Source organism: Temnothorax nylanderi, unplaced genomic scaffold (genome assembly GCF_030848795.1).
Source record: "Temnothorax nylanderi isolate EJ_2023f unplaced genomic scaffold, tnyl_v1.0 TNYL_tig0958_pilon, whole genome shotgun sequence".
In the NCBI taxonomy this organism is placed as follows: domain Eukaryota; kingdom Metazoa; phylum Arthropoda; class Insecta; order Hymenoptera; family Formicidae; genus Temnothorax; species Temnothorax nylanderi.
This window is the reverse complement of record NW_027250020.1, coordinates 10,949-30,710: the sequence shown is the minus strand read 5'-3', so window position 1 is coordinate 30,710 and position 19,762 is coordinate 10,949. Positions and strand designations below refer to the sequence as shown.

The window sequence follows — 19,762 nt, the reverse complement described above, 5'->3', positions numbered from 1 at the left end:
CACATTAGATGGCGCGACGCGCGAGTCGCTACTCTCAAAGGGCCTCGTTAGGTGTCATGGCCGCACTTGCTTACTACATCGATGTAGTAACTTCGTCGTAAAAGAGCGTTTACATGGCATTTAACGTCAGTAGTTATAACATCGATTGTTATAACTTCGGCGTAAATCGGGCCGTGTAAACGTAGTCATTGACGGTCCGAAATCACACCCAACTTTAAGGGTTTTTCTATGGTGTTTTTTTAACGGTTAACACCAAAAGTTGAGTGTATTTTTCCATAAAGGATAACCAAACGATTCCGCGTCGAATGAGCCTTATCAAAGTCAATTTGATCGATAAATATAATTTATCCAGCTAATTTCACGGAGTCATACGACCAATGGCGTGGGCATACGGTTTTTTATATTTTTTAGGAAAACGATTGACCACCTAACGTTTAAATGACGATATTCGTGACCACCAAACGATTCCGCGTCGAATGAGCCCTATCAAAGTCAATTTGGTTGATAAATATAATTTTTCCGGCTAATGGCACGGAGTGATACGTCCGACATTATGCGCATACAGTTTTTTCTATTTTCTGGGAAAACGGTTGACCACCAAACGTTCTAGTTTGGATATTTGTGACCACCAAACGATTCCGCGTCGAATGAGCTGTAATAAAGTTAAATTGGTTAAAAAATAAAAATTGTCCGGCTAAGGGCCTGAGCAGAATAGCTGACTTATAATTTCAAGACAGTGTTTTATGCTTTAAATCTTTGTTTTTAGCAACGCACAATACTGTCTTGTGTCTCAAGTCTTAAACGAGTGTACAAAGTGTCAACATTGTAAGACTTGAGACATAAGACAGTATTGTGCGTTGCTAAAAACAAAGATCTAAAGCATAAAACACTGTCTTAAAATTATAAGTCAGCTATTCTGCTCAGGCCCTAACTTCACACCCAGGCCCGTATTCAGAACGCGCTAACACGTTCGCTCACATCTACGCTTCTAAATACGCGAGATGTACGACCGCTGTTACACGTCGGGTTTAATAACATCGGTAGTTCTTAGGCTGACAAATCACAGCTATTCCCTTCTTCTGAAGAATGAGTGTGATTGGCTAGTCTAAGAACTACCGATGTTATTAAACCCGATTAACGGCGCCGTGTAACAGCGGTCGTAGATGAGTTTGTTAGCGCTCGTATTCAGAACGCAAGAACAGAGCGCCCTTACCTAAACACGCGATAACAACCAATAACAGTGCTCGGTACCGTGCAATATGTGGCTATTGGCTCTTTTCATATCGCGTTATGTGGATGCGGCAAGAGTCACTCGTGGCACTCGCGCGCGAAGTACAACTGCGATGTTCAACTATTCGCTGACATTATCACAGTGTGTACAATACAGAGTAAGTACATTTCTTTACATATTATCATTATTATTTGTTACATTACTTATTGTTAGTCAAATCTTATTCATGTATAATTCATAAATATAAGTGTTCTTTCTTTTAGAAATGGCCGATAAAAGGAAGGAAAATTTCACTGCTGATGAGAAAAAAGCAATAATTGATTTTATCTTCCAGAATAAATGTATTCTGGAAGATAAGAGCAATTCTACAATATGAAAAATAAAAATCTTCGGCAGGAGAAATGGAAAATAATTGCCAACACCCTTTCCTCAAGAGGAATTGCACGCGATTGGAAGGAGGTACGCGGTGCATATCAACGATGGAAAATGCAAGCAAAGAAAAATTATGCAGCGCATAAAAGATCATTACACCGTACTGGTGGTGGTCCGTATAGTCCAGAGCTTACCCCTTTGGATGATATGTTAAGGGAAATTGTACCAGAAGATTTCGAGGAAGACGAAAATATGTTTGATTCCGATGGAACGGTAAAGTTTTATATTTCTTGCTGCACTTCAAAATATACAAAATAAAATATATTTATAATTTTCTCTACTTTTATATAGAGGCCGATATGTAATATACAGCAATCAGAACAAAATACAGAAAACTATTTGCTGGATCCCAATACAGGGTAAGAAAAATATATAGTACATTGGAATATAAATATTAAAAATTATATAGTGCATAAGGAATATAAATATTAAAAATACATAATATTAATAATCTTTATTGTTAATTCCTACATTCTCTGCAAATTTATATTTAATTTATAAATAGTATTTTTATCAGACTTTATTTGTAATTATTTGATTTAGAATCTTAGTACCTGCTGCAGAACCATTTGAAGAAACGACGGATGAAGTACAGGTGTCCAATAACCCCACAGAGGATAATGTTTATGTAAAGCGAAAGAAAAAAGAAATGTCAGCATTTGAAGAAGCAATGTTTCACTTGCATGAAGAAAAACTGGGTAAAGAAGATGAGCGAAACAAAATTGAACACGAATTGAAATTAAAACTCTTAGAAATTTTGAACACAATAAGAATTTAGAATTAATAGAAGAGAAAAAAAGTGCAACAATTAAAAATAAAACTTTTAAAGATAGAATTAAATAAAAAATTAGAGAATTTAAATAATGTAATATAAATGACAAACATTGACAAATATATAGGCATAAATATATTAGTTTTTATATGAACAAAATATTATAATGATAACACAATATTAAGATATAGAAAATAAGATAAGAAAATTGTTTAAGAAAAATGTAGTTTATAATGGAGTACATATTAAATAATAGGAGTAAATATGGAGTAAATATTAAATAAAATTATTTTTGAAATTAACTGTGAACATGATCATGTTGTGATATCTTGTCTTTCTCTTGAAGAAGACAATTTTCAAGCAGTTGCAATAAGAAATATGATGTTAACGTTGCAAGAACTGATCAGCCAAAATGCCGTTGTGCAAAATCCAAACGGAATGCTGCGCCAGGTCGTTCTGTTGCATATGGAACAGCAGCAGGTTGCTCTTCATCGCTTTGGTTTTCCTCATCATCAATTTCTGTAACAAAAGCATATCATATTATAAATGCAGTAATGTTATACTTGAATGAGTTTCATTTACGCATATATATATGTTAATATATGTACATTTATTCTTAATGTAATATTTCTTAATATAATATTTTTACATTATAATTAGGATCTTTTTAATATGTTTTTTATTTAAGATATGCTTACCATATTCGAAGTTGTTGAATCGTTTCCGTATGTTGAAGAGAATTGCCATAGCAATAATTGCAACCTTTGCTGTCTCCAGATTAATCTGCATATTGTTTTGTAGTGCTCTAAACATCCCTTTCCATTCGCCAAAACATCTTTCGACAATAAGACGAGTGCGAATATGGGCCTAATTATATCTATTTTGAGTATCAGTTTGAGGCTGTAGAAAAGGTGTTAACAGATATGGTCTGCAAGGATAACCTGCATCACCTAACAATATTCCTGTCATTCTGCTTTCCTGTAATATAAATAACATATATGAGTTTCTTGTTATGTAAATATTATTCTTGTAATATAATTAGAGATATAAATATTTATTATGGTAAATATTCGTTATGAATATAATTGTGTAGACTCTATATAATTATAATTACCTCAAACTCCTCCTTCAGACGACTTGAGTTCCATATTCGGGAGTCATGAGCACTGCCTCTCCATCTGGCAACAATATCTAGAATTCGACGCTGTGCATCGCAAACCACCTGCACATTTATAGAATAGAAGCCTTCCCGGTTTATGTACAACATAGCTCGTTCTTGGTTGGGGCATTTAATACGTATATGAGTACAATCAATGCATCCAACAACTTGTGGGAAACCGGCTATGTTGTAAAATTCCATTTGCAAGGCTTCCATTATATTTAGAAAATGTACAAAGTGTGGCAGATGAGCTGCGATGGCTTTCGATACTTTTGCCACAATTCTGGATACTGTTGGCTGTGATACCCATCCATGCAGATCACCTCTATTTTGATATATAAATATTATGTAATAATTTATATAAATTTTACAAAATAATTTATATAAATTTTATTTTTCTATTTTTTTACTTGTATAAAAAATCATCTAATAACTTAACCATATACAGAATATTAATTAAATTAAATAATACAAGCCTAATTCCGTCTGATAGCATCCTTGCTAAATTATTTAGCAAATAATTTATATAAATTTTATTTTTCTATTTTTTACTTTTATAAAAAATCATCTAATAACTTAACCATATACAGAATATTAATTAAATTAAATAATACAAACCTAATTCCGTCTGATAGCATCCTTTGGCGTAAAATCGTAAAGCAATCAACACTTGTAACGCTGATGACACATCCTTCTCATGCCCTGCTTGAGAAGATAACCTTTCTTCAACTAAGCCTATCACAAATCGCACTGCTTCTTTTGACAGTCTGTAGCGATTCCGAAATTGAATATCATTAAATCTTTCGAATGGATCTATCCTGTGACGAAAAACTTGCGGCATCCTTTCTCCTATTTGCACAACATCCCGCACTTCCCGTATTTCGTTAATTGCACGAATGTATTCCATTTTCTTTTTATTATAAATATCTGGCACAACTTGTTAGTAATATCTTATACATGCCCCTGACCACTTTTATCGCGCGCTGCTAAGATATCAATATGTTAGCACGCTTTTAACCCCCCGTTCCGTTTCACGCATGATGCGCGCATTGTCTATAGTAAACGTAACGTTTACTATAGACAATGCGCGCATCATGCGTGAAACGGAACGGGGGGTAATAAGACTTATTAGTGGTTTTGAATAGCAATTTTGCTCTAAACTCGCGTGATTATCGATTTTCTCTAACAGAGCGCTGCTATCATTGCGTTGTGAATACGCGCGCTAATAAGAACGCTAACATCTCGCGCTAACATCGTTGTAAGCGCGTTCTGAATACGGGCCCCATTTTTATTTTACAGGAAAACGACTAACCACCAAACGATCTGACTAGACTAAAACCACCAAACGACCACCAAACGACCACCAATCGATACCAATTAATGAAAGTTCGATACGTTAAGGGGATGCTAAAGCTAAGGCCGAACTTCCTCGACGTCGGTAATGTCAACTCTGTCAACTAAAGCAAAGGCCGAACTGATATTGGAGACCTCGCGTGGTGACAACGCGAAACTCCGGTTTCAGTGTTACCAACTAATTTCAGGTTCTATGAAGTGGTGTATGTCCGTACACGTACACACACCACTGAATTGCTCACACGGACGCACGGTAGAGAGACATATGCTATAGACGCGGCAACGCCGCGCGGCGTTGCCGCGTCTATGGATTCTTTAGCAATACGGCCTGAACCTGAAAATGCTTTCTGGCCGTCCGTAGCAGAAGGCAGTAACGTATCAAGGCTGATAAGCACCCGCTTTTTATAAATTACATATATTCTTATGCACACATGTGCGTATATATATATAATATGTATCTAATTATTATGTGTATGTTTATAATTGTCTGATGACAAATAATAACAGTAGCATAATTGAGAATGTGAATTAGTATACATAGTATGTATTGACGCGGGTACTTATTAGACGTGGCAATTTACTGCATCTCTTGCACCTCAAATAATTTTTTTCTTGTAATGTAAATGAATGATGTAAAACTCTTTCAAAGGATCTATCCATTCTTGATGGGGTAAAATAATAACTTCTATAACAAATGCAATAAATATTAAATTTATAGTATTGATTTATATAACTAATTTTATTCTGTCCTTATATATAGAAAAATATACACTCAGTCTTAGCATCAGAGTAGAGGGTAACGCAGCTGATGAACAGTATAGATAACAAACTGAATAAAAATCTTAATTATTATAACATAATGATATATTAATAAGATTTTTATTCAGTTTGTTATTATATCTATACTGTTCATCAGCTGCGTTACCCTCTACTCTGATGCTAAGACTGAGTGTATATTTTTCTATATAAAGACAGAATAAAATTAATTATATAAATCAATACTATAAATTTAATATTTATTGCATTTGTTATAGAAGTTATTATTTTACCCCATCAAGAATGGATAGATCCTTTGAAAGAGTTTACATAAAAAGCTCAGCGTTGGAAACCTCATATTATTCATAATTCTCCATTATTTGTTTAAATCTACGCAGGTTCCTTTTCAGTAAGATTGATAGTCTGAAGTAATAGGTGATGGCAAAAAATCTGAAATTATTGCACTATCATGCAGAAGCACTAAGAATTTAAATATATATTTTTATGCATATTAAAAGATATATTAGCAATCAGTCTAATTAGAAAAAAGATGTACCAGATAATAAAAAAGAAATTGTATATAAAAAAATGGTTTCTAATATGTATTCAGAGAATGTTGATTTATCATATTATTCTTTCAAACTTGCTTTCCTCCTTTTGAAAATTTACACCAAGAGAAACTTTTGTAACATATTACTTTGTATTGATTTTTTTTAACATCTTTATTTCTTAAAAAGGAAACGAAAACCGTAGAAGAAAATTATTAAACTTATTTTTATTGTGTTGAGAATTCATTCAATTTTATCGCTACGTGTCTCAACTTCTCTTGTTCAAAACAAAAAACTAATTTATAGCTTTTGATTTTATATATAATTGTTAAATTTCAGTTTTGTCAGATGCAATTTGTGCGAGCTTATTTCGTGGAGCAAATATTTTGTTGCGTTTTCGAGAGTGTTTATCCGATCATTAGCGAAGCGACGCGATGCATTTATATTTGATCACGAGGGACTATGCGCAAATTTTCGCATTGTTTGCGGATTTTATAACTTTATTGACGAATATAAGATCTAATATTTTTCGCATAATTGATTTACGATTACTCGCGTTTTATTGAGGCTCAGATGTACACCCGTCTGTATCACGTCAATAAAAATCTGGCAGCAAAATGAGTATGAATTCATTCGTTTAGCAAAGGATGCACGTTGACCTTAGAAGCGCACGTTGGAATTTCATCCGGAGGGAAAAAACTTTGTCGCGTTTTTTTAATCTTTCTGATTCTCAAAATAAATTCTTCGTGTATATTTTTCGCGCTCATAATATTATTTGATTTGTGCAGATTAATTTTCTTTTCATGCATGAAATATATTTTGGCAACTATGCCGTCTATAGGAAGAAATCTGTCGGACTGTGCTAACTCGGACCACGTGCGTTTCTGACGTTTAGATATTAGTGAAATTCGGTTAGAAAACAAAAAAATGACCTGTCTCGTTTCTTGATAGAAATTCGAGATGCTAAATACTAATTTATTGGGTGCGTTCGGGAAGACACTATTAGTGCTATTTGCTTATTTTATCCTTGTTTTACACCTGATGAACGATAAAGATAGAATGATGCAATAGCGCTAATAGCGCGCTTCCCGAACGCAGCCATTGTGTTATAAATTAGACGTTCGCTTTTCGCGTGAGACTGGCATCGGCTTCCTATGTCGCTAAACGGGCCTTTTTCAGTTGGATACGTTTTTTTCATTATAATATACAGAGGAGAAGAAGCTAGGGATAGTGGGATAGGTAGACATACATTTTGTACGACAATATCGGGGGTCTATCGATCGTTAGTACGATTATTTTTTCTCTGGGCCCGGAGCCTCGTCCACGATGACAATATCGCGGACACGGGACGTCTCCAGAATCGTGCTCCGATTACTTTGTACTAAGAATAATTCTGCATAAATTTCTTTTGTGCCTTTATATCATATGTATTTTTCAAGCAAAGTTCATTTGCAGAATTTACGCGATGGAAGATATATGTATACATATATAAATTAGTAATAATTGAAAAAAATGTAAAAATGCCTAACGAGGCATCTGTATGACATATCTGTCAAAGCTCGTTCTTTGAAACGGCTTTATAAATCGCAAAATCCTTTTACAGGAGTAAAGTAGAGGTACTAATGAAGAGTGGGAATATATAAAAAAAGTAGTAATAATTGGAAAAAATGTAAAAATGCCTAACGAGGCATCTGTACATCATGTCAACAGTGTGTCTGCTGAACGCGGCCATTTTTACATTTTTTTTAATTATTACTAATTATTTTACAATCCCACCCTTCATTAGTACCTATACTTTACTCCTGTAAAAGGATTTTGCGATCTATGAAGCCGTTTCAAAGAACGAGTTTAAACAGATATATCGTTGAGTTCATCTGATCAACACTCTGCGTTGATTGGTTGGTTCTAAAAGTAAGAGCCAATCACTTTCGACTGCTACTCAGCGGCTTGGTCTGCTGAACGCGCCCAATGCCTAACGAGGCATCTGTACGACATATCTGTCAAAGCTCGTTCTTTGAAACGGCTTCATAGATCGCAAAATCCTTTTACAGGAGTAAAGTTTAGGTACTAATGAAGGGTGGGATTGTAAAATAATTAGTAATAATTGAAAAAAATGTAAAAATACCTAACGAGATATCTGTACCACATATCTTTCAAAGCTCGTTCTTTGAAACGGCTTCATAGATCGCAAATTCCTTTTACAGGAGTAAAGTAGAGGTACTAATGAAGTGCGGGATTGTAAAATAATTAGTAATAATTGAAAAAAATGTAAAAATGCCTAACGAGATATCTGTACCACATATCTTTCAAAGCTCGTTCTTTGAAACGGCTTCATAGATCGCAAATTCCTTTTACAGGAGTAAAGTAGAGGTACTAATGAAGTGCGGGATTGTAAAATAATTAGTAATAATTGAAAAAAATGTAAAAATGCCTAACGAGATATCTGTACCACATATCTTTCAAAGCTCGTTCTTTGAAACGGCTTCACCCTTACGGAAAGAAACTACAGCGGATTACAGAAAATTATATTACAGGAACTACATAAAAGTATTACACAAAATTACAGACTGAAGTATTGTAATATACTGTAATATTTTCGTACTATACGCTCGGATTACAGGAAAATATTACAGGATTACAGGACTACAAGATTGCAGTCCTCTTAATACTAGAGGACACTGATTTCCGATATTCACCCGGCATAAAAAAAAATTATTTTTTTCTTAGTTTTATTACTTTTTTATAACTAAATTTGTTTCTTAAGATGCAGTCTATGATTATAAATATTTTCTTGTATTTGAAAAACACACTTACCTTGGTGGGATTCGAACTCGGGACCTCGGGACCTCTGGATCGTGAGCCAACTGCCTTACGTGGTAGACTACTTCTTAATTTGATGTAAGTGTTATATATAGTCTACATATGTCATAACCAGCACAAATATATAATTTTTCAAAAATCATCTTAAGAAACAAATTCAGTTTAAAAAGAATAATAAAATTTTAAATTAGATATATGATATAATATTTCTTAAAGTCGGGTGAATGTCAGAAACCAGTGCCGGCTCATTATGAAATTACTTATAAAATATGAAATTAAAAAATAATAAAATGTGGTTAAAAAGTGATACATTAAATCTAATAAATTTCAAACAATATTTATAGAAATAATTTATATATATACAGCTGCATTGAAGTAAAAGTATACTATATATGGAGGTGGAGGGGTAAAAACCACAGTGGTGTAACTCAAATTTTTAAAAATATTTTCTCGTGTGCATAGATGCAATCTGTACAATATATAAATTGCATCTATGCACACGAGAAAATATTTTTAAAAATTTGACTTACACCACTGTGGTTTTTACTCCTCCATATATGATAAGACTCGCTATTTCAAATTTTATGGATTACTGGTAGCATTACGTTTAATACACATGTGTAGTAGTGTATTACACATTTTGTAGATTACATGTATAGTCTACTACACAAGTCACTTACCACACGTGTAGTATATTACACATATAATGGATTACACGTGTAGTCTACTACACAAGTCACTTACCACACGTGTAGTATATTACATATATAGTGGATTACACGTGTAGTGGATTTCACCCTTCATGATTAGACGTGTATTCCATATTACAGGGATTTCACGCACTAAGTAATTACAGCGTGTAATAACTACAGATTATTGTGTTCCTTTCTGTGATAACTACAGGTGGTCCTGTAGTAACTACACAAGTGTAATATTTACTGGCTGTAGTTTCTTTCCGTAAGGGCATAGATCGCAAAATCCTTTTACAGGAGTAAAGTTTAGGTACTAATGAAGGGTGGGATTGTAAAATAATTAGTAATAATTGAAAAAAATGTAAAAATGCCTAACGAGATATCTGTATCATATATCTGTCCTGGTTCGATTGCTGTGTAGGAATCAGACAATGTAGCCAACCCCGAAACTGCCCACAACTGCGTGCGCCATCGCGCCGTCTCTCGCAAGATCCGTGAACTACTGCTGTGACATGATTGCTGCTCTGCGTGAATATTTTTGTGAAAAATATACACGATCGTTTCAAAGCTCCCATTTTTATTCTAGGCTTTCGATCTCAATTTCAAAGGTACGTTATTGTTTGTGCACGTCTTCTGAAGTGCGGGAAAGTTTAATTTCGTACATATTACGTATACAACTGTTTATATTAGAAAATAAGGTTATGAGGTGACAGCATTTTAAAAATTTTTTCAATTATTACTAATTATTTGACAATCCCGCACTTCATTAGTACCTCTACTTTACTCCTGTAAAAGGATTTTGCGATCTGTAAAGCCGTTTCAAAATAGGAGCTTTGACTGTTTTTGTCGGTAATTTGAACGGCTTTAGCATCCCCTTAAAGTTGTCCGGCTAACTTCACAGAGGTAAATAACACTTTTCAACTAGCAGTTACCATCGTTTGCGACATATTGTAGAACTGGCTTAAAGGATCTCTATGCACTGCCCACATAGGCCACGTTCCGTAATAACGCGCATATGCGCGCATTTTCTATAGTAAACGTTACGTATACTAGAGATAGACCTAGGCTGCATTCCGATATTCACCGTCAGAAACTTTCAGTACTGAAAATCTACAGTATACGTGACATAAAATATAGATTTGCAGTACTGACAGTGAATATCGGAATGCAGCCCTAGTTTACACCGATCACTTCCCAGATAGCAAAATGTGTTCGTTCTGAGTACATATTGTACTCACGTTTATTAAAAACATGATGGCAAGAATATATAGACACAGATGCGGGCTCATATGTTGCTCAGAATGCAGACATGTTATGAAATTTATAAAAGTTTACAAAATAGTGACATAATGAACACATAAATGTTCAATGAAATACTGCATATTGTGTGCATATAAAGCTCAAGAAATGACAACAATTTTAAATATTTCATACTTAATAAAATTATTTAAAAACATGTAAATAAATAAGTAAGACGTATCCAACAATTTATCAAAAATTGCTTCGCAGACCTCTGCACTATGTGATACCAGAGGTATCACTTAAGCTGATCTGCAGCAAAGAACATTGTAATTAGGCTTCTCACAAGCTCGCCTCTTATACTAGCGCGTGATGGTTTTTGATTACGAGAAAGTGACGCGTGGTATAGCCGCGTCGCGGCAGCGTGTGGTACTAGCGCTCGCGGTAATTGTTGTAAAATTATTTCCACCAGGGTCAGCATGTGATTATCATGAGTTGGCTAAGTAACGTCAATATCTGAGCTCATATATTTCCTCATATACATGTTAACTTGTACTCATGATGTGTATCATCACAATATGATCACAAGACATACAGTCGTTCACGGAAAGGTTGCAACACTTTTTTTTTGATGATTTTTGGAACGCGCAGTAATTTTGAGATCGCGATTCACCATCTCTGTATACACGTAGTGAACGGTTATGATAGCTGTCAAAGTGAACTATACAAGGTGGAGGTTCACGAAATGTATCTTGTGCGCCGCGGAAAATCTTAAGATATCAACTGGATACTGTAATATCGGGGTTAGTATAAAAGAATAAGCTAAATAGACAATTTTATTTTATAAATTAATTTTTATTTTCAAGACAAGTGTAACATTAAAAATTAATGTAATATAAACATATTAATATAATTATTTATAATAATTATATTAATTATTATAATAATTATATTAACAATATATTAATTATTTATAATAATTATATTAATATATTGTGTTATATGTTATATTAATTTTAATTACATAATTAATTACATAATTAATAACATTAAAATTAATTAATAACATATTAATTTTAATACATATTATTAATACATAATTAATATAACAGTAAAATTAACCGGTGTCTGGATTAATGTTCGGCAAGCAGAGGACATCAGTCGATCGAAGAAGCTGCCGTGGAAGACGTGGATGCTGAGACCGCGAAGTCACATCACCGCTTCAAAGCCAATCCTTCTCGTCAAATAACGATGAAGTAATCTTTCTAAAAAATTACAATTATAAAAATTAATTACTTGCAAATTCAGTTTTAGTACAAAATCATCATTTTATTATAATTATATTAAGTTGAGAAGATAGATTTACTTACATAAAATTGCCAGATCGCTGATTACTATTGATTGTTCGGTAAGAACAGATCAATCGCAATCTGTTGTCCGCTGCAATCCAGAACGAATCTCTTGTAGAAATTCGTTGTGGGATTAAGATGTGCACGTCTTTGTTCACTCTAGTACTGGGATCTTCTCTCGGCTGCAGGGCCCCTGGATCGATATTAGGCAGGGATGTTTCGAAAACGGCGATACGTCCTCGGGTGGTGGAGAGGAGTTTGTGAGTAGCTTGAGGACCGGCACCAAGGGCGTTGTTATCATCAAGAGTGCCACACAACTTGATAGGCAGCTAGGCGAGAAGGTTGCGGAATCGGCAGGCCCAAAGATATTTCGGATAATTTTTACCTTGTGCCGTGTTCATTCAAGATTTATTCCTTCATTCGTTTATTCATTCCATTCATTAACGAGAGTTCACGTTACAATCATTCAATGTCAAACATATCATTTATTTATTCATACATCACCTTGGTGAAAAAATTTCTCAGAAAATCTCTCATATTTTCTCAGAAATTTTGCAAGAATTGGGACTTATGAAAAATTCTGAAGAGGTATATGATATTTCTCAGATACTTTCAGAATTAATTAGATGAAGATTTATAGAATATTTCAATATCCGTATATGTGAAAATTTCTGATAAATTGCACAGATTTTCTCATATTTATTCAGATTTCTACAAGGATATATTTGCGAAAAATATTTTATTCTTATTTTGTCTGAGTTTTTCAATTCGTATAAAAAATCTGAAAATTTCTCTGAGTATTCAAAAAAAAATCTGAAAATTTTTATAGAAATTCTGATTAATAATGTGAAAAATTTTGATATTTTTTCACCAGGACATCCATGGAAGATCACATAGTATTAATACCGTGTGACATGATTCTCTATTACTGCATTTAATTTTTGGGGCATAGATGCAACTAAATTTCAGAATAACTCAGGCCTTGCGCGGAAACCTTCCCATACGTTGAGAACTGTTGCGCCAATGCCTCGCGTCTACGTGGAAATTGAGGATTCCATATTTTCTGAGTAGCTTGTTCCTCTCGTTTTCCATAATGTTACAGGCTCAGATTCATCCGTCGAAAATACCTTCTCATTCGAGAAAATGGTATTTGTCCATTCATATTCCCATGCCAAATGCTGCAAGGTAAAAGCCATCCGTTGTTCTTTGTGGCGTTCGGTTAATTGTTTATATTGAGCCGGTTTATATCGATTGTATCTCTGTTCCCGCCATCTGCGTCGCACGGTTAGCGCGCAACAATTCAAACCAACTTCCGCTACCGTTTGCTGCGCCGCTGAGCGGAATCCGGTCTTCTGAACTAAATTTAAAAGTTGTTGATCTTCCTCGACGGTAGTGCATCGTGGACGCCTTGTTATTGGCCGAGAATTTATATGGCCGTCTATTTTAAATTGTCGCACTAATTTGTATACCGTACTTCTTTGCAATGTAGAGGAAAGTCCCCTATTATGAGATAGGCTCCTAATATGCGATAGCGCAAACCGTGCGGCGCAGAGAGCGGGAACAGAGATATAATCGATATAAACTGGCTCCATATAAACAATTAATTGAACGCCACAAAGAACAACGGATGGCTTTTGCCTTGCAGCATTTGGCATGGGAGCATGAATGGACAAATACCATTTTCTCGAAAGAGAAGGTATTTTCGTCGGATGAATCTGAGCGTGTAACATTATGAAAAACGAGAGGAACAAGCTACTCAGAAAATATGGAATCCCCAATTTCCACGTAGACGCGAGGCATTAGCGCAACATGTTCTCAACGTATGGGAAGGTTTTCGCGCAAGGCCTGAATTATTTTAAAATTTATCTATGCCCCAAAGATTAAATGCAGTAATAGAGAATCATGGAAGTGTCACACGGTATTAATACTTTCCATGGATGCCTTGGTGAAAAAATATCAAAATTTTTCACATTATTAATCAAAATTTCTATAAACATTTTTGATTTTTTTAGAATACTTAGAAATTTTCAGATTTTTTATACAAATTGAAAAACTCAGACAAAATAAGAATAAAATATTTTTCGCTAATATATCCTTGTAGAAACTTGAATAAATATGAGAAAATCTGTGCAATTTATCAGAAATTTTCATATATACGGATATTGAAATATTCTAAAAATCTTCAATTATTTCTGAAAGTATCTGAGAAATATCATATACTTCTTCAGAATTTTTTATAAGTTCCAATTCTTGCAAAATTTCTGAGAAAATATGAGAAGTTTTTTCACCAAGATGATGTATGAATAAATGAATAATATGTTTGACATTGAATGATTTTAACGTGAACAACTCTCGTTAATAAATGAACGAATGAAGGAATGAAAATCTTGAATGAACACGGCACAAGGCAAAAGTCATCTGAAATATCTATGGGCCTGCCGATTCCGCGACCTTCTCGCCTAGCTGCCCATCAAGTTCTGTGGCACTCTTAATAATAACAACGCCCTTGGTGCCGGTCGTCAAGCTGTTCACAAACTCCTCTCTACCACCCGAGGGCGTATCGCCGTTTTCCAAACATGCCTGCCTAATATCGGTCCAGGGGCCCTGCAGCCGAGAGAAGATCCCAGTACTAGAGTGAACAAAGACATGCACATCTTAATCCCACAACGAATTTCTACAAGAGATTCGCTCTGGATTGCAGCGGACAACAGATTGCGATTGATCTGTTCTTACTGAACAGTCAATAGTAATCAGCGATCTGGCAATTTTATGTAAGTAAATCTATCTCCTCAACTTAATATAATTATAATAAAATAATGATTTTGTACTAAAACAGAATTTGCAAGTAATTAATTTTTATAATTGTAATTTTTTAGAAAGATTACTTCATCGTTATTTGACGAGAAGGATTGGCTTTGAAGCATTGATGTGGTTTCGCAGTCTCAGCATCCACGTCTTCCACGGCAGCTTCTTCAATCGACTGATGTCCTCTGCTTGCCGAACATTAATCCAGACACCGGTTAATTTTACTGTTATATTAATTATGTATTAATATTATGTATTAAAATTAATATGTTATTAATTATTGTAATTTTAATGTTATTAATTATGTAATTAATTATGTAATTAAAATTAACATAACATATAACACAATATATTAATATAATTATTATAAATAATTAATATAATTAATATAATTAATATAATTATTATAATAATTAATATAATTATTATAATAATTAATATAATTATTATAAATAATTATATTAATATGTTTATATTACATTAATTTTTAATGTTACACATGTCTTGAAAATAAAAATTAATTTATAAAATAAAATGGTCTATTTAGCTTATTCTTTTATACTAACCCCGATATTACAGTATCCAGTTGATATCTTAAGATTTTCCGCGGCGCACAAGATACATTTCGTGAACCTCCACCTTGTATAGCTCACTTTGACAGCTATCATAACCGTTCACTACGTGTATACAGAGATGGTGGATCGCGATCTCAAAATTTCTGCGCGTTCCAAAAATCATCAAAAAAAAAGTGTTGCAACCTTTCCTTGAACGACTGTACATCACATTTCGATCAATATCAGAAGATCATGACGTGATGAAATCTGATCATCAGGCATTGCTATCTGGGTAGCGATCATGTAACTTTTCCCCTAGGACGGAACGTGAAAAGTGAAAAGTTTATCTCTTTCTATTCAACACTAATAGAAAGAGATAGTTACATGAAACTTTTCACTTTTCACGTTTCCGCTCTAGGGAAAAAGTTACATGGTCGCTACCCTGGGTTGATATGCGTATTAAATAGTAAATAACTAGTAAATAAGTCTGATTATTGGCTGCTCAGTTCAAATAATATACTATTTGATACGCGTATAAAGAGATCGTATGTAAACTAGGCCATAAATGCGCGCATATGCGCGTTATGGTGGTACGGAACGTATGCGCAATGCGGAATTGGCCGAACGCTCGTGATTGGTTCGACCTCTTTTACGTTCGTTCCGCCGACTTTTATCCGCAAGTTTTTATTTTATCCGCACTGATCGTGCGGAAACTGCGGAAGCCTACTTGTGTCCTTGTATGCGAGTGTGAAAAGACAAAATGTCAGAATCTCAACAGAGATCCGTAAGAATATTATTAAAAACTATTTAAGCGATTGAATGTTGTAGCAATTGGTGACAATTTTGTAGGTTATGAATGGAATTCGTTAATGTGACAGATGTATTGCATGTACGTACATGTGATTCCGTTCCGCTGAAATATCTTTTCTAATGTCCCATGGAGCGGAAAATGAAGCGTAGTCTGTGCGTGCCAATAATATACACTGTTCCGATAGATACAATAAAAGGATCTATGGGAAATAATCTTGTGATTGGCAAGCGTCAATAGGGTCCAATTTGTAAAAAATAAGTTGTTTAAAAAAATTATTTTCATGAACCTTATATTTGTTCAAATTGAATGGAACGACTTTAGAACGATATTAACAATGTAATTTTTCAATAAAAATTATTAAAACTGCTTATAAAAAGAGAGGGGATAAAACGCGCTGTGATTGGCTGAGACCGCGTGTGACGTCATTATTCAGTAATTTCAAACTACTGCTATACGGTACTTTATGTATTTACGTATTTACCGATTGTTTTGTTGCAATGTGGCAAATAATTAACACGGGATTTGTTAAAGCACAGTCGGATAACTTACCCAAAGTAACAGTATTAATGGTTTCCGATTTTTTTGCTGAAAGTGATGTGTTTAATATCGCAGAAACTCGTGGTATAAAAGCTAAGAAGTAAGTATATTTTTAAAAACTTGTAATAACAGGAAATAAATAGTAAAATTTATAGACAGATACAAGATACAGTATGAAACGATATATCAAAGTATATTAATTTGAGTATTATATACAACACATGACATAACCTTTAATACACTCTTGTCATCTTGTCGATGTACACTTCGGTAGAGCTGAAGGTGAAAACTACGGCAATCCAGCAGTTGGATATGTTGAATTGAAACGAGAAAAAAGCTTATACCATATCAGAGGAGAGGTTTGTCCTGATCGATAGTAGCATGGAATGTGAATCCACATAATCTATTACAATCGAGTCGTTGCATATTGACATCAACATTGGTAATTCAAGTAATATTAAAATGATTATTGAGCATATAATTTTCATTGAGTTAAACTATGTATAAATAAGATATTAATCATTCACCCGCAGATGATTTTTCAACTACTCAACATCAGGTGGCTGCTGTTGAAATCGATTGGAGCAATGATGCAACACCAAAATGCAAGGATGTTGGTATTCAAGTGAAAATGCGTGACCATAAGACAATGCGTAGCAAGTATGTACAAAACGTGCCAGTGATGCAAGATGCTTCATGTTCGACGAACCAAAAAACTCGTAATATAAGTCAGCAAAAAACTGAGAATGTAATTGCGTCATCTGACTCAACATCGGCCAACACGAATGTGACAAGTACTCTCAATGATACACTGGATGATTGCGATGATGAATATCTACCATCTGAGGAAATAAGCGAAAAGGCAGTGAAGCAGAATATATTAAAGCAGAGGAGGTTAGCGAGGAATATATAAAAATGACGACCATTCAAAATAAACCGAAAATGTACTTGGGTATTCCGGACAATGCCTTCTTTTTTATACAGCTTTTAAGCAAAGAAACGAGATAGCTTAAGAATTCATGTAGAAAGAGTTATTAGAAGAATAAGAGAATTTAATATTTTAAAGCCGCATTCTACCATTCATCATGATACAATAAACACCGTAGATGATATGATTATTGTGGCTGCAGGTTTAATTAATATTCAAGTTACCACTTATAGCACAATAAATATTGAAAATATTTGCACGTTTATTTATTTTTTATAATAACCCTTCGCTTACATTCTACTTTGTTACTCCATTGAGAAGCAACGGAAAAACATTTTGTTTCCAAAAAGTCATGGCATTATTCGATAAATCTCTATGCGATTTCACATGGACAAAATGTCTTGACAATTGGCAGTCAAAATTTCTTTTTTCCATTTCTTGTAATACAGTCTGTAAGAAGCCACTACTGTTTGGAAGAACTGGAATTTGTTTCGATTGTAGCAAATCTTTTGCTTTCATGCTTCTTACATTAGCTCCAACTTGTGCCAATCGAGGTTTCTTCCAATAGCAGACCGTCGCTGTCGGTTCAGGCTCTTCGCTTCGACGGTGAACCTACATAAGGAAAGCGATGGCATGCTTACAACCACCTTAAATCACATAGAATTGCACAGTTAATATACACAATTAACGTTTTCTTTCCTGCTTTAATTATAATTACCTTCTGAAGCTGCGCAGTCTTCGCACCTAATATATTCGACCCTCTCAGTTTCCTCGTTGACGAGCATCGATACAGCATACGCCTTATTGTTTACTCTGTGCTCCACTGTTTCAGTTTGTAGGATTTCGTTTAAGGTTTCTATTCAGAGCTACTGGACGCGTCGGTTTAACATGAGCACGTTGTCGATCAGGTTGACAGTTAAATATCCGAGGTAGTGCACCTTTCTTCAGTCGTACAGATGCATTTGGATCGAGTCGTACTCTCGTATAATTTTCTATATCTTCTTGCAACTATAACGGAACGTTACCCAGGTAGCAAGACTCGTCATTTTGACGTCAATTGACGTCAAAAGTCTGTCATTTTGACGTCTTTTGACGTCATTTGACGTCAAAATGACGAGTGCTTGCTACCTGGGTTACGATTACGTTTTGTTAAATATATCTATTCACAAAGTTTAACTTACATGGAAATGATCTTGACAGCAAAACAAGCTGGTGCTAAGCGATATCGATGAAGCATCATTCCGTCTTGTGATTTCGAACCATTTCTTCCTAATATCTCCTTTTGGCACCGATAAAAAAATTTTTTAAAGGCGTAGAAATAGTTGTACTCTTACACAAGGGAACAAAGCACCACTTGTAATTGCGTTTCTTTACTGCATCTTGTACGTAATCTGCATTTTCGGTCATTTTTTATGCTTTCAAAACAAACTGTCTACTCGATCTAACCTGTTTACTGAATAATGACGTCACATCGACGACGCCATCAAGGCGCGCGAAAAACTGGGCGTTTAAATCAATCGCAATTTTCAAACTCATTAAAAAAATTATTTAACGATTTTTAATTACTTTTGTTATTGTAATAGTTGTTTTTAGTATCAGAACTTTAATTTAAAATAAAAAACGAAAAATCGTGGAGGACCCTATTGCGCTTCCGCGAATTCCGCTTCCGCGAATTCCGCTTCATGGGACATTAGAAAAGATATTTCAGCGGAACGCAACTAGCGGAATATCTGCGATTGGACGGACTTCATTCCGCCAATTCCGCATTGCGCATAC

The 19,762-nt window shown here is 34.4% G+C and overlaps 2 long non-coding RNA genes and 2 pseudogenes across 2 annotated transcripts; 2 read left to right on the top strand and 2 right to left on the bottom strand.

The window, feature by feature from the left end:
* Positions 1 to 2,102: 2,102 nt before the first annotated feature.
* LOC139786113 (putative nuclease HARBI1) lies at positions 2,103 to 4,900 on the bottom strand (annotated as a pseudogene).
* A 6,136-nt stretch (positions 4,901 to 11,036) lies between these two features.
* Positions 11,037 to 15,504, top strand: LOC139786118 (uncharacterized). Its single transcript, XR_011722182.1, has 4 exons — positions 11,037 to 11,805; positions 12,115 to 12,258; positions 12,515 to 15,122; positions 15,228 to 15,504. It is a non-coding gene; the product is annotated as an uncharacterized lncRNA (long non-coding RNA).
* Positions 12,062 to 12,504, bottom strand: LOC139786119 (uncharacterized). The gene is made up of 2 exons (XR_011722183.1): positions 12,373 to 12,504; positions 12,062 to 12,267 (listed from the first exon to the last, which is right to left on the bottom strand). It is a non-coding gene; the product is annotated as an uncharacterized lncRNA (long non-coding RNA).
* Positions 15,505 to 17,018: 1,514 nt separating the features above from the next.
* Positions 17,019 to 18,241, top strand: LOC139786114 (uncharacterized; annotated as a pseudogene).
* The last annotated feature ends 1,521 nt before the right edge of the window (positions 18,242 to 19,762 follow it).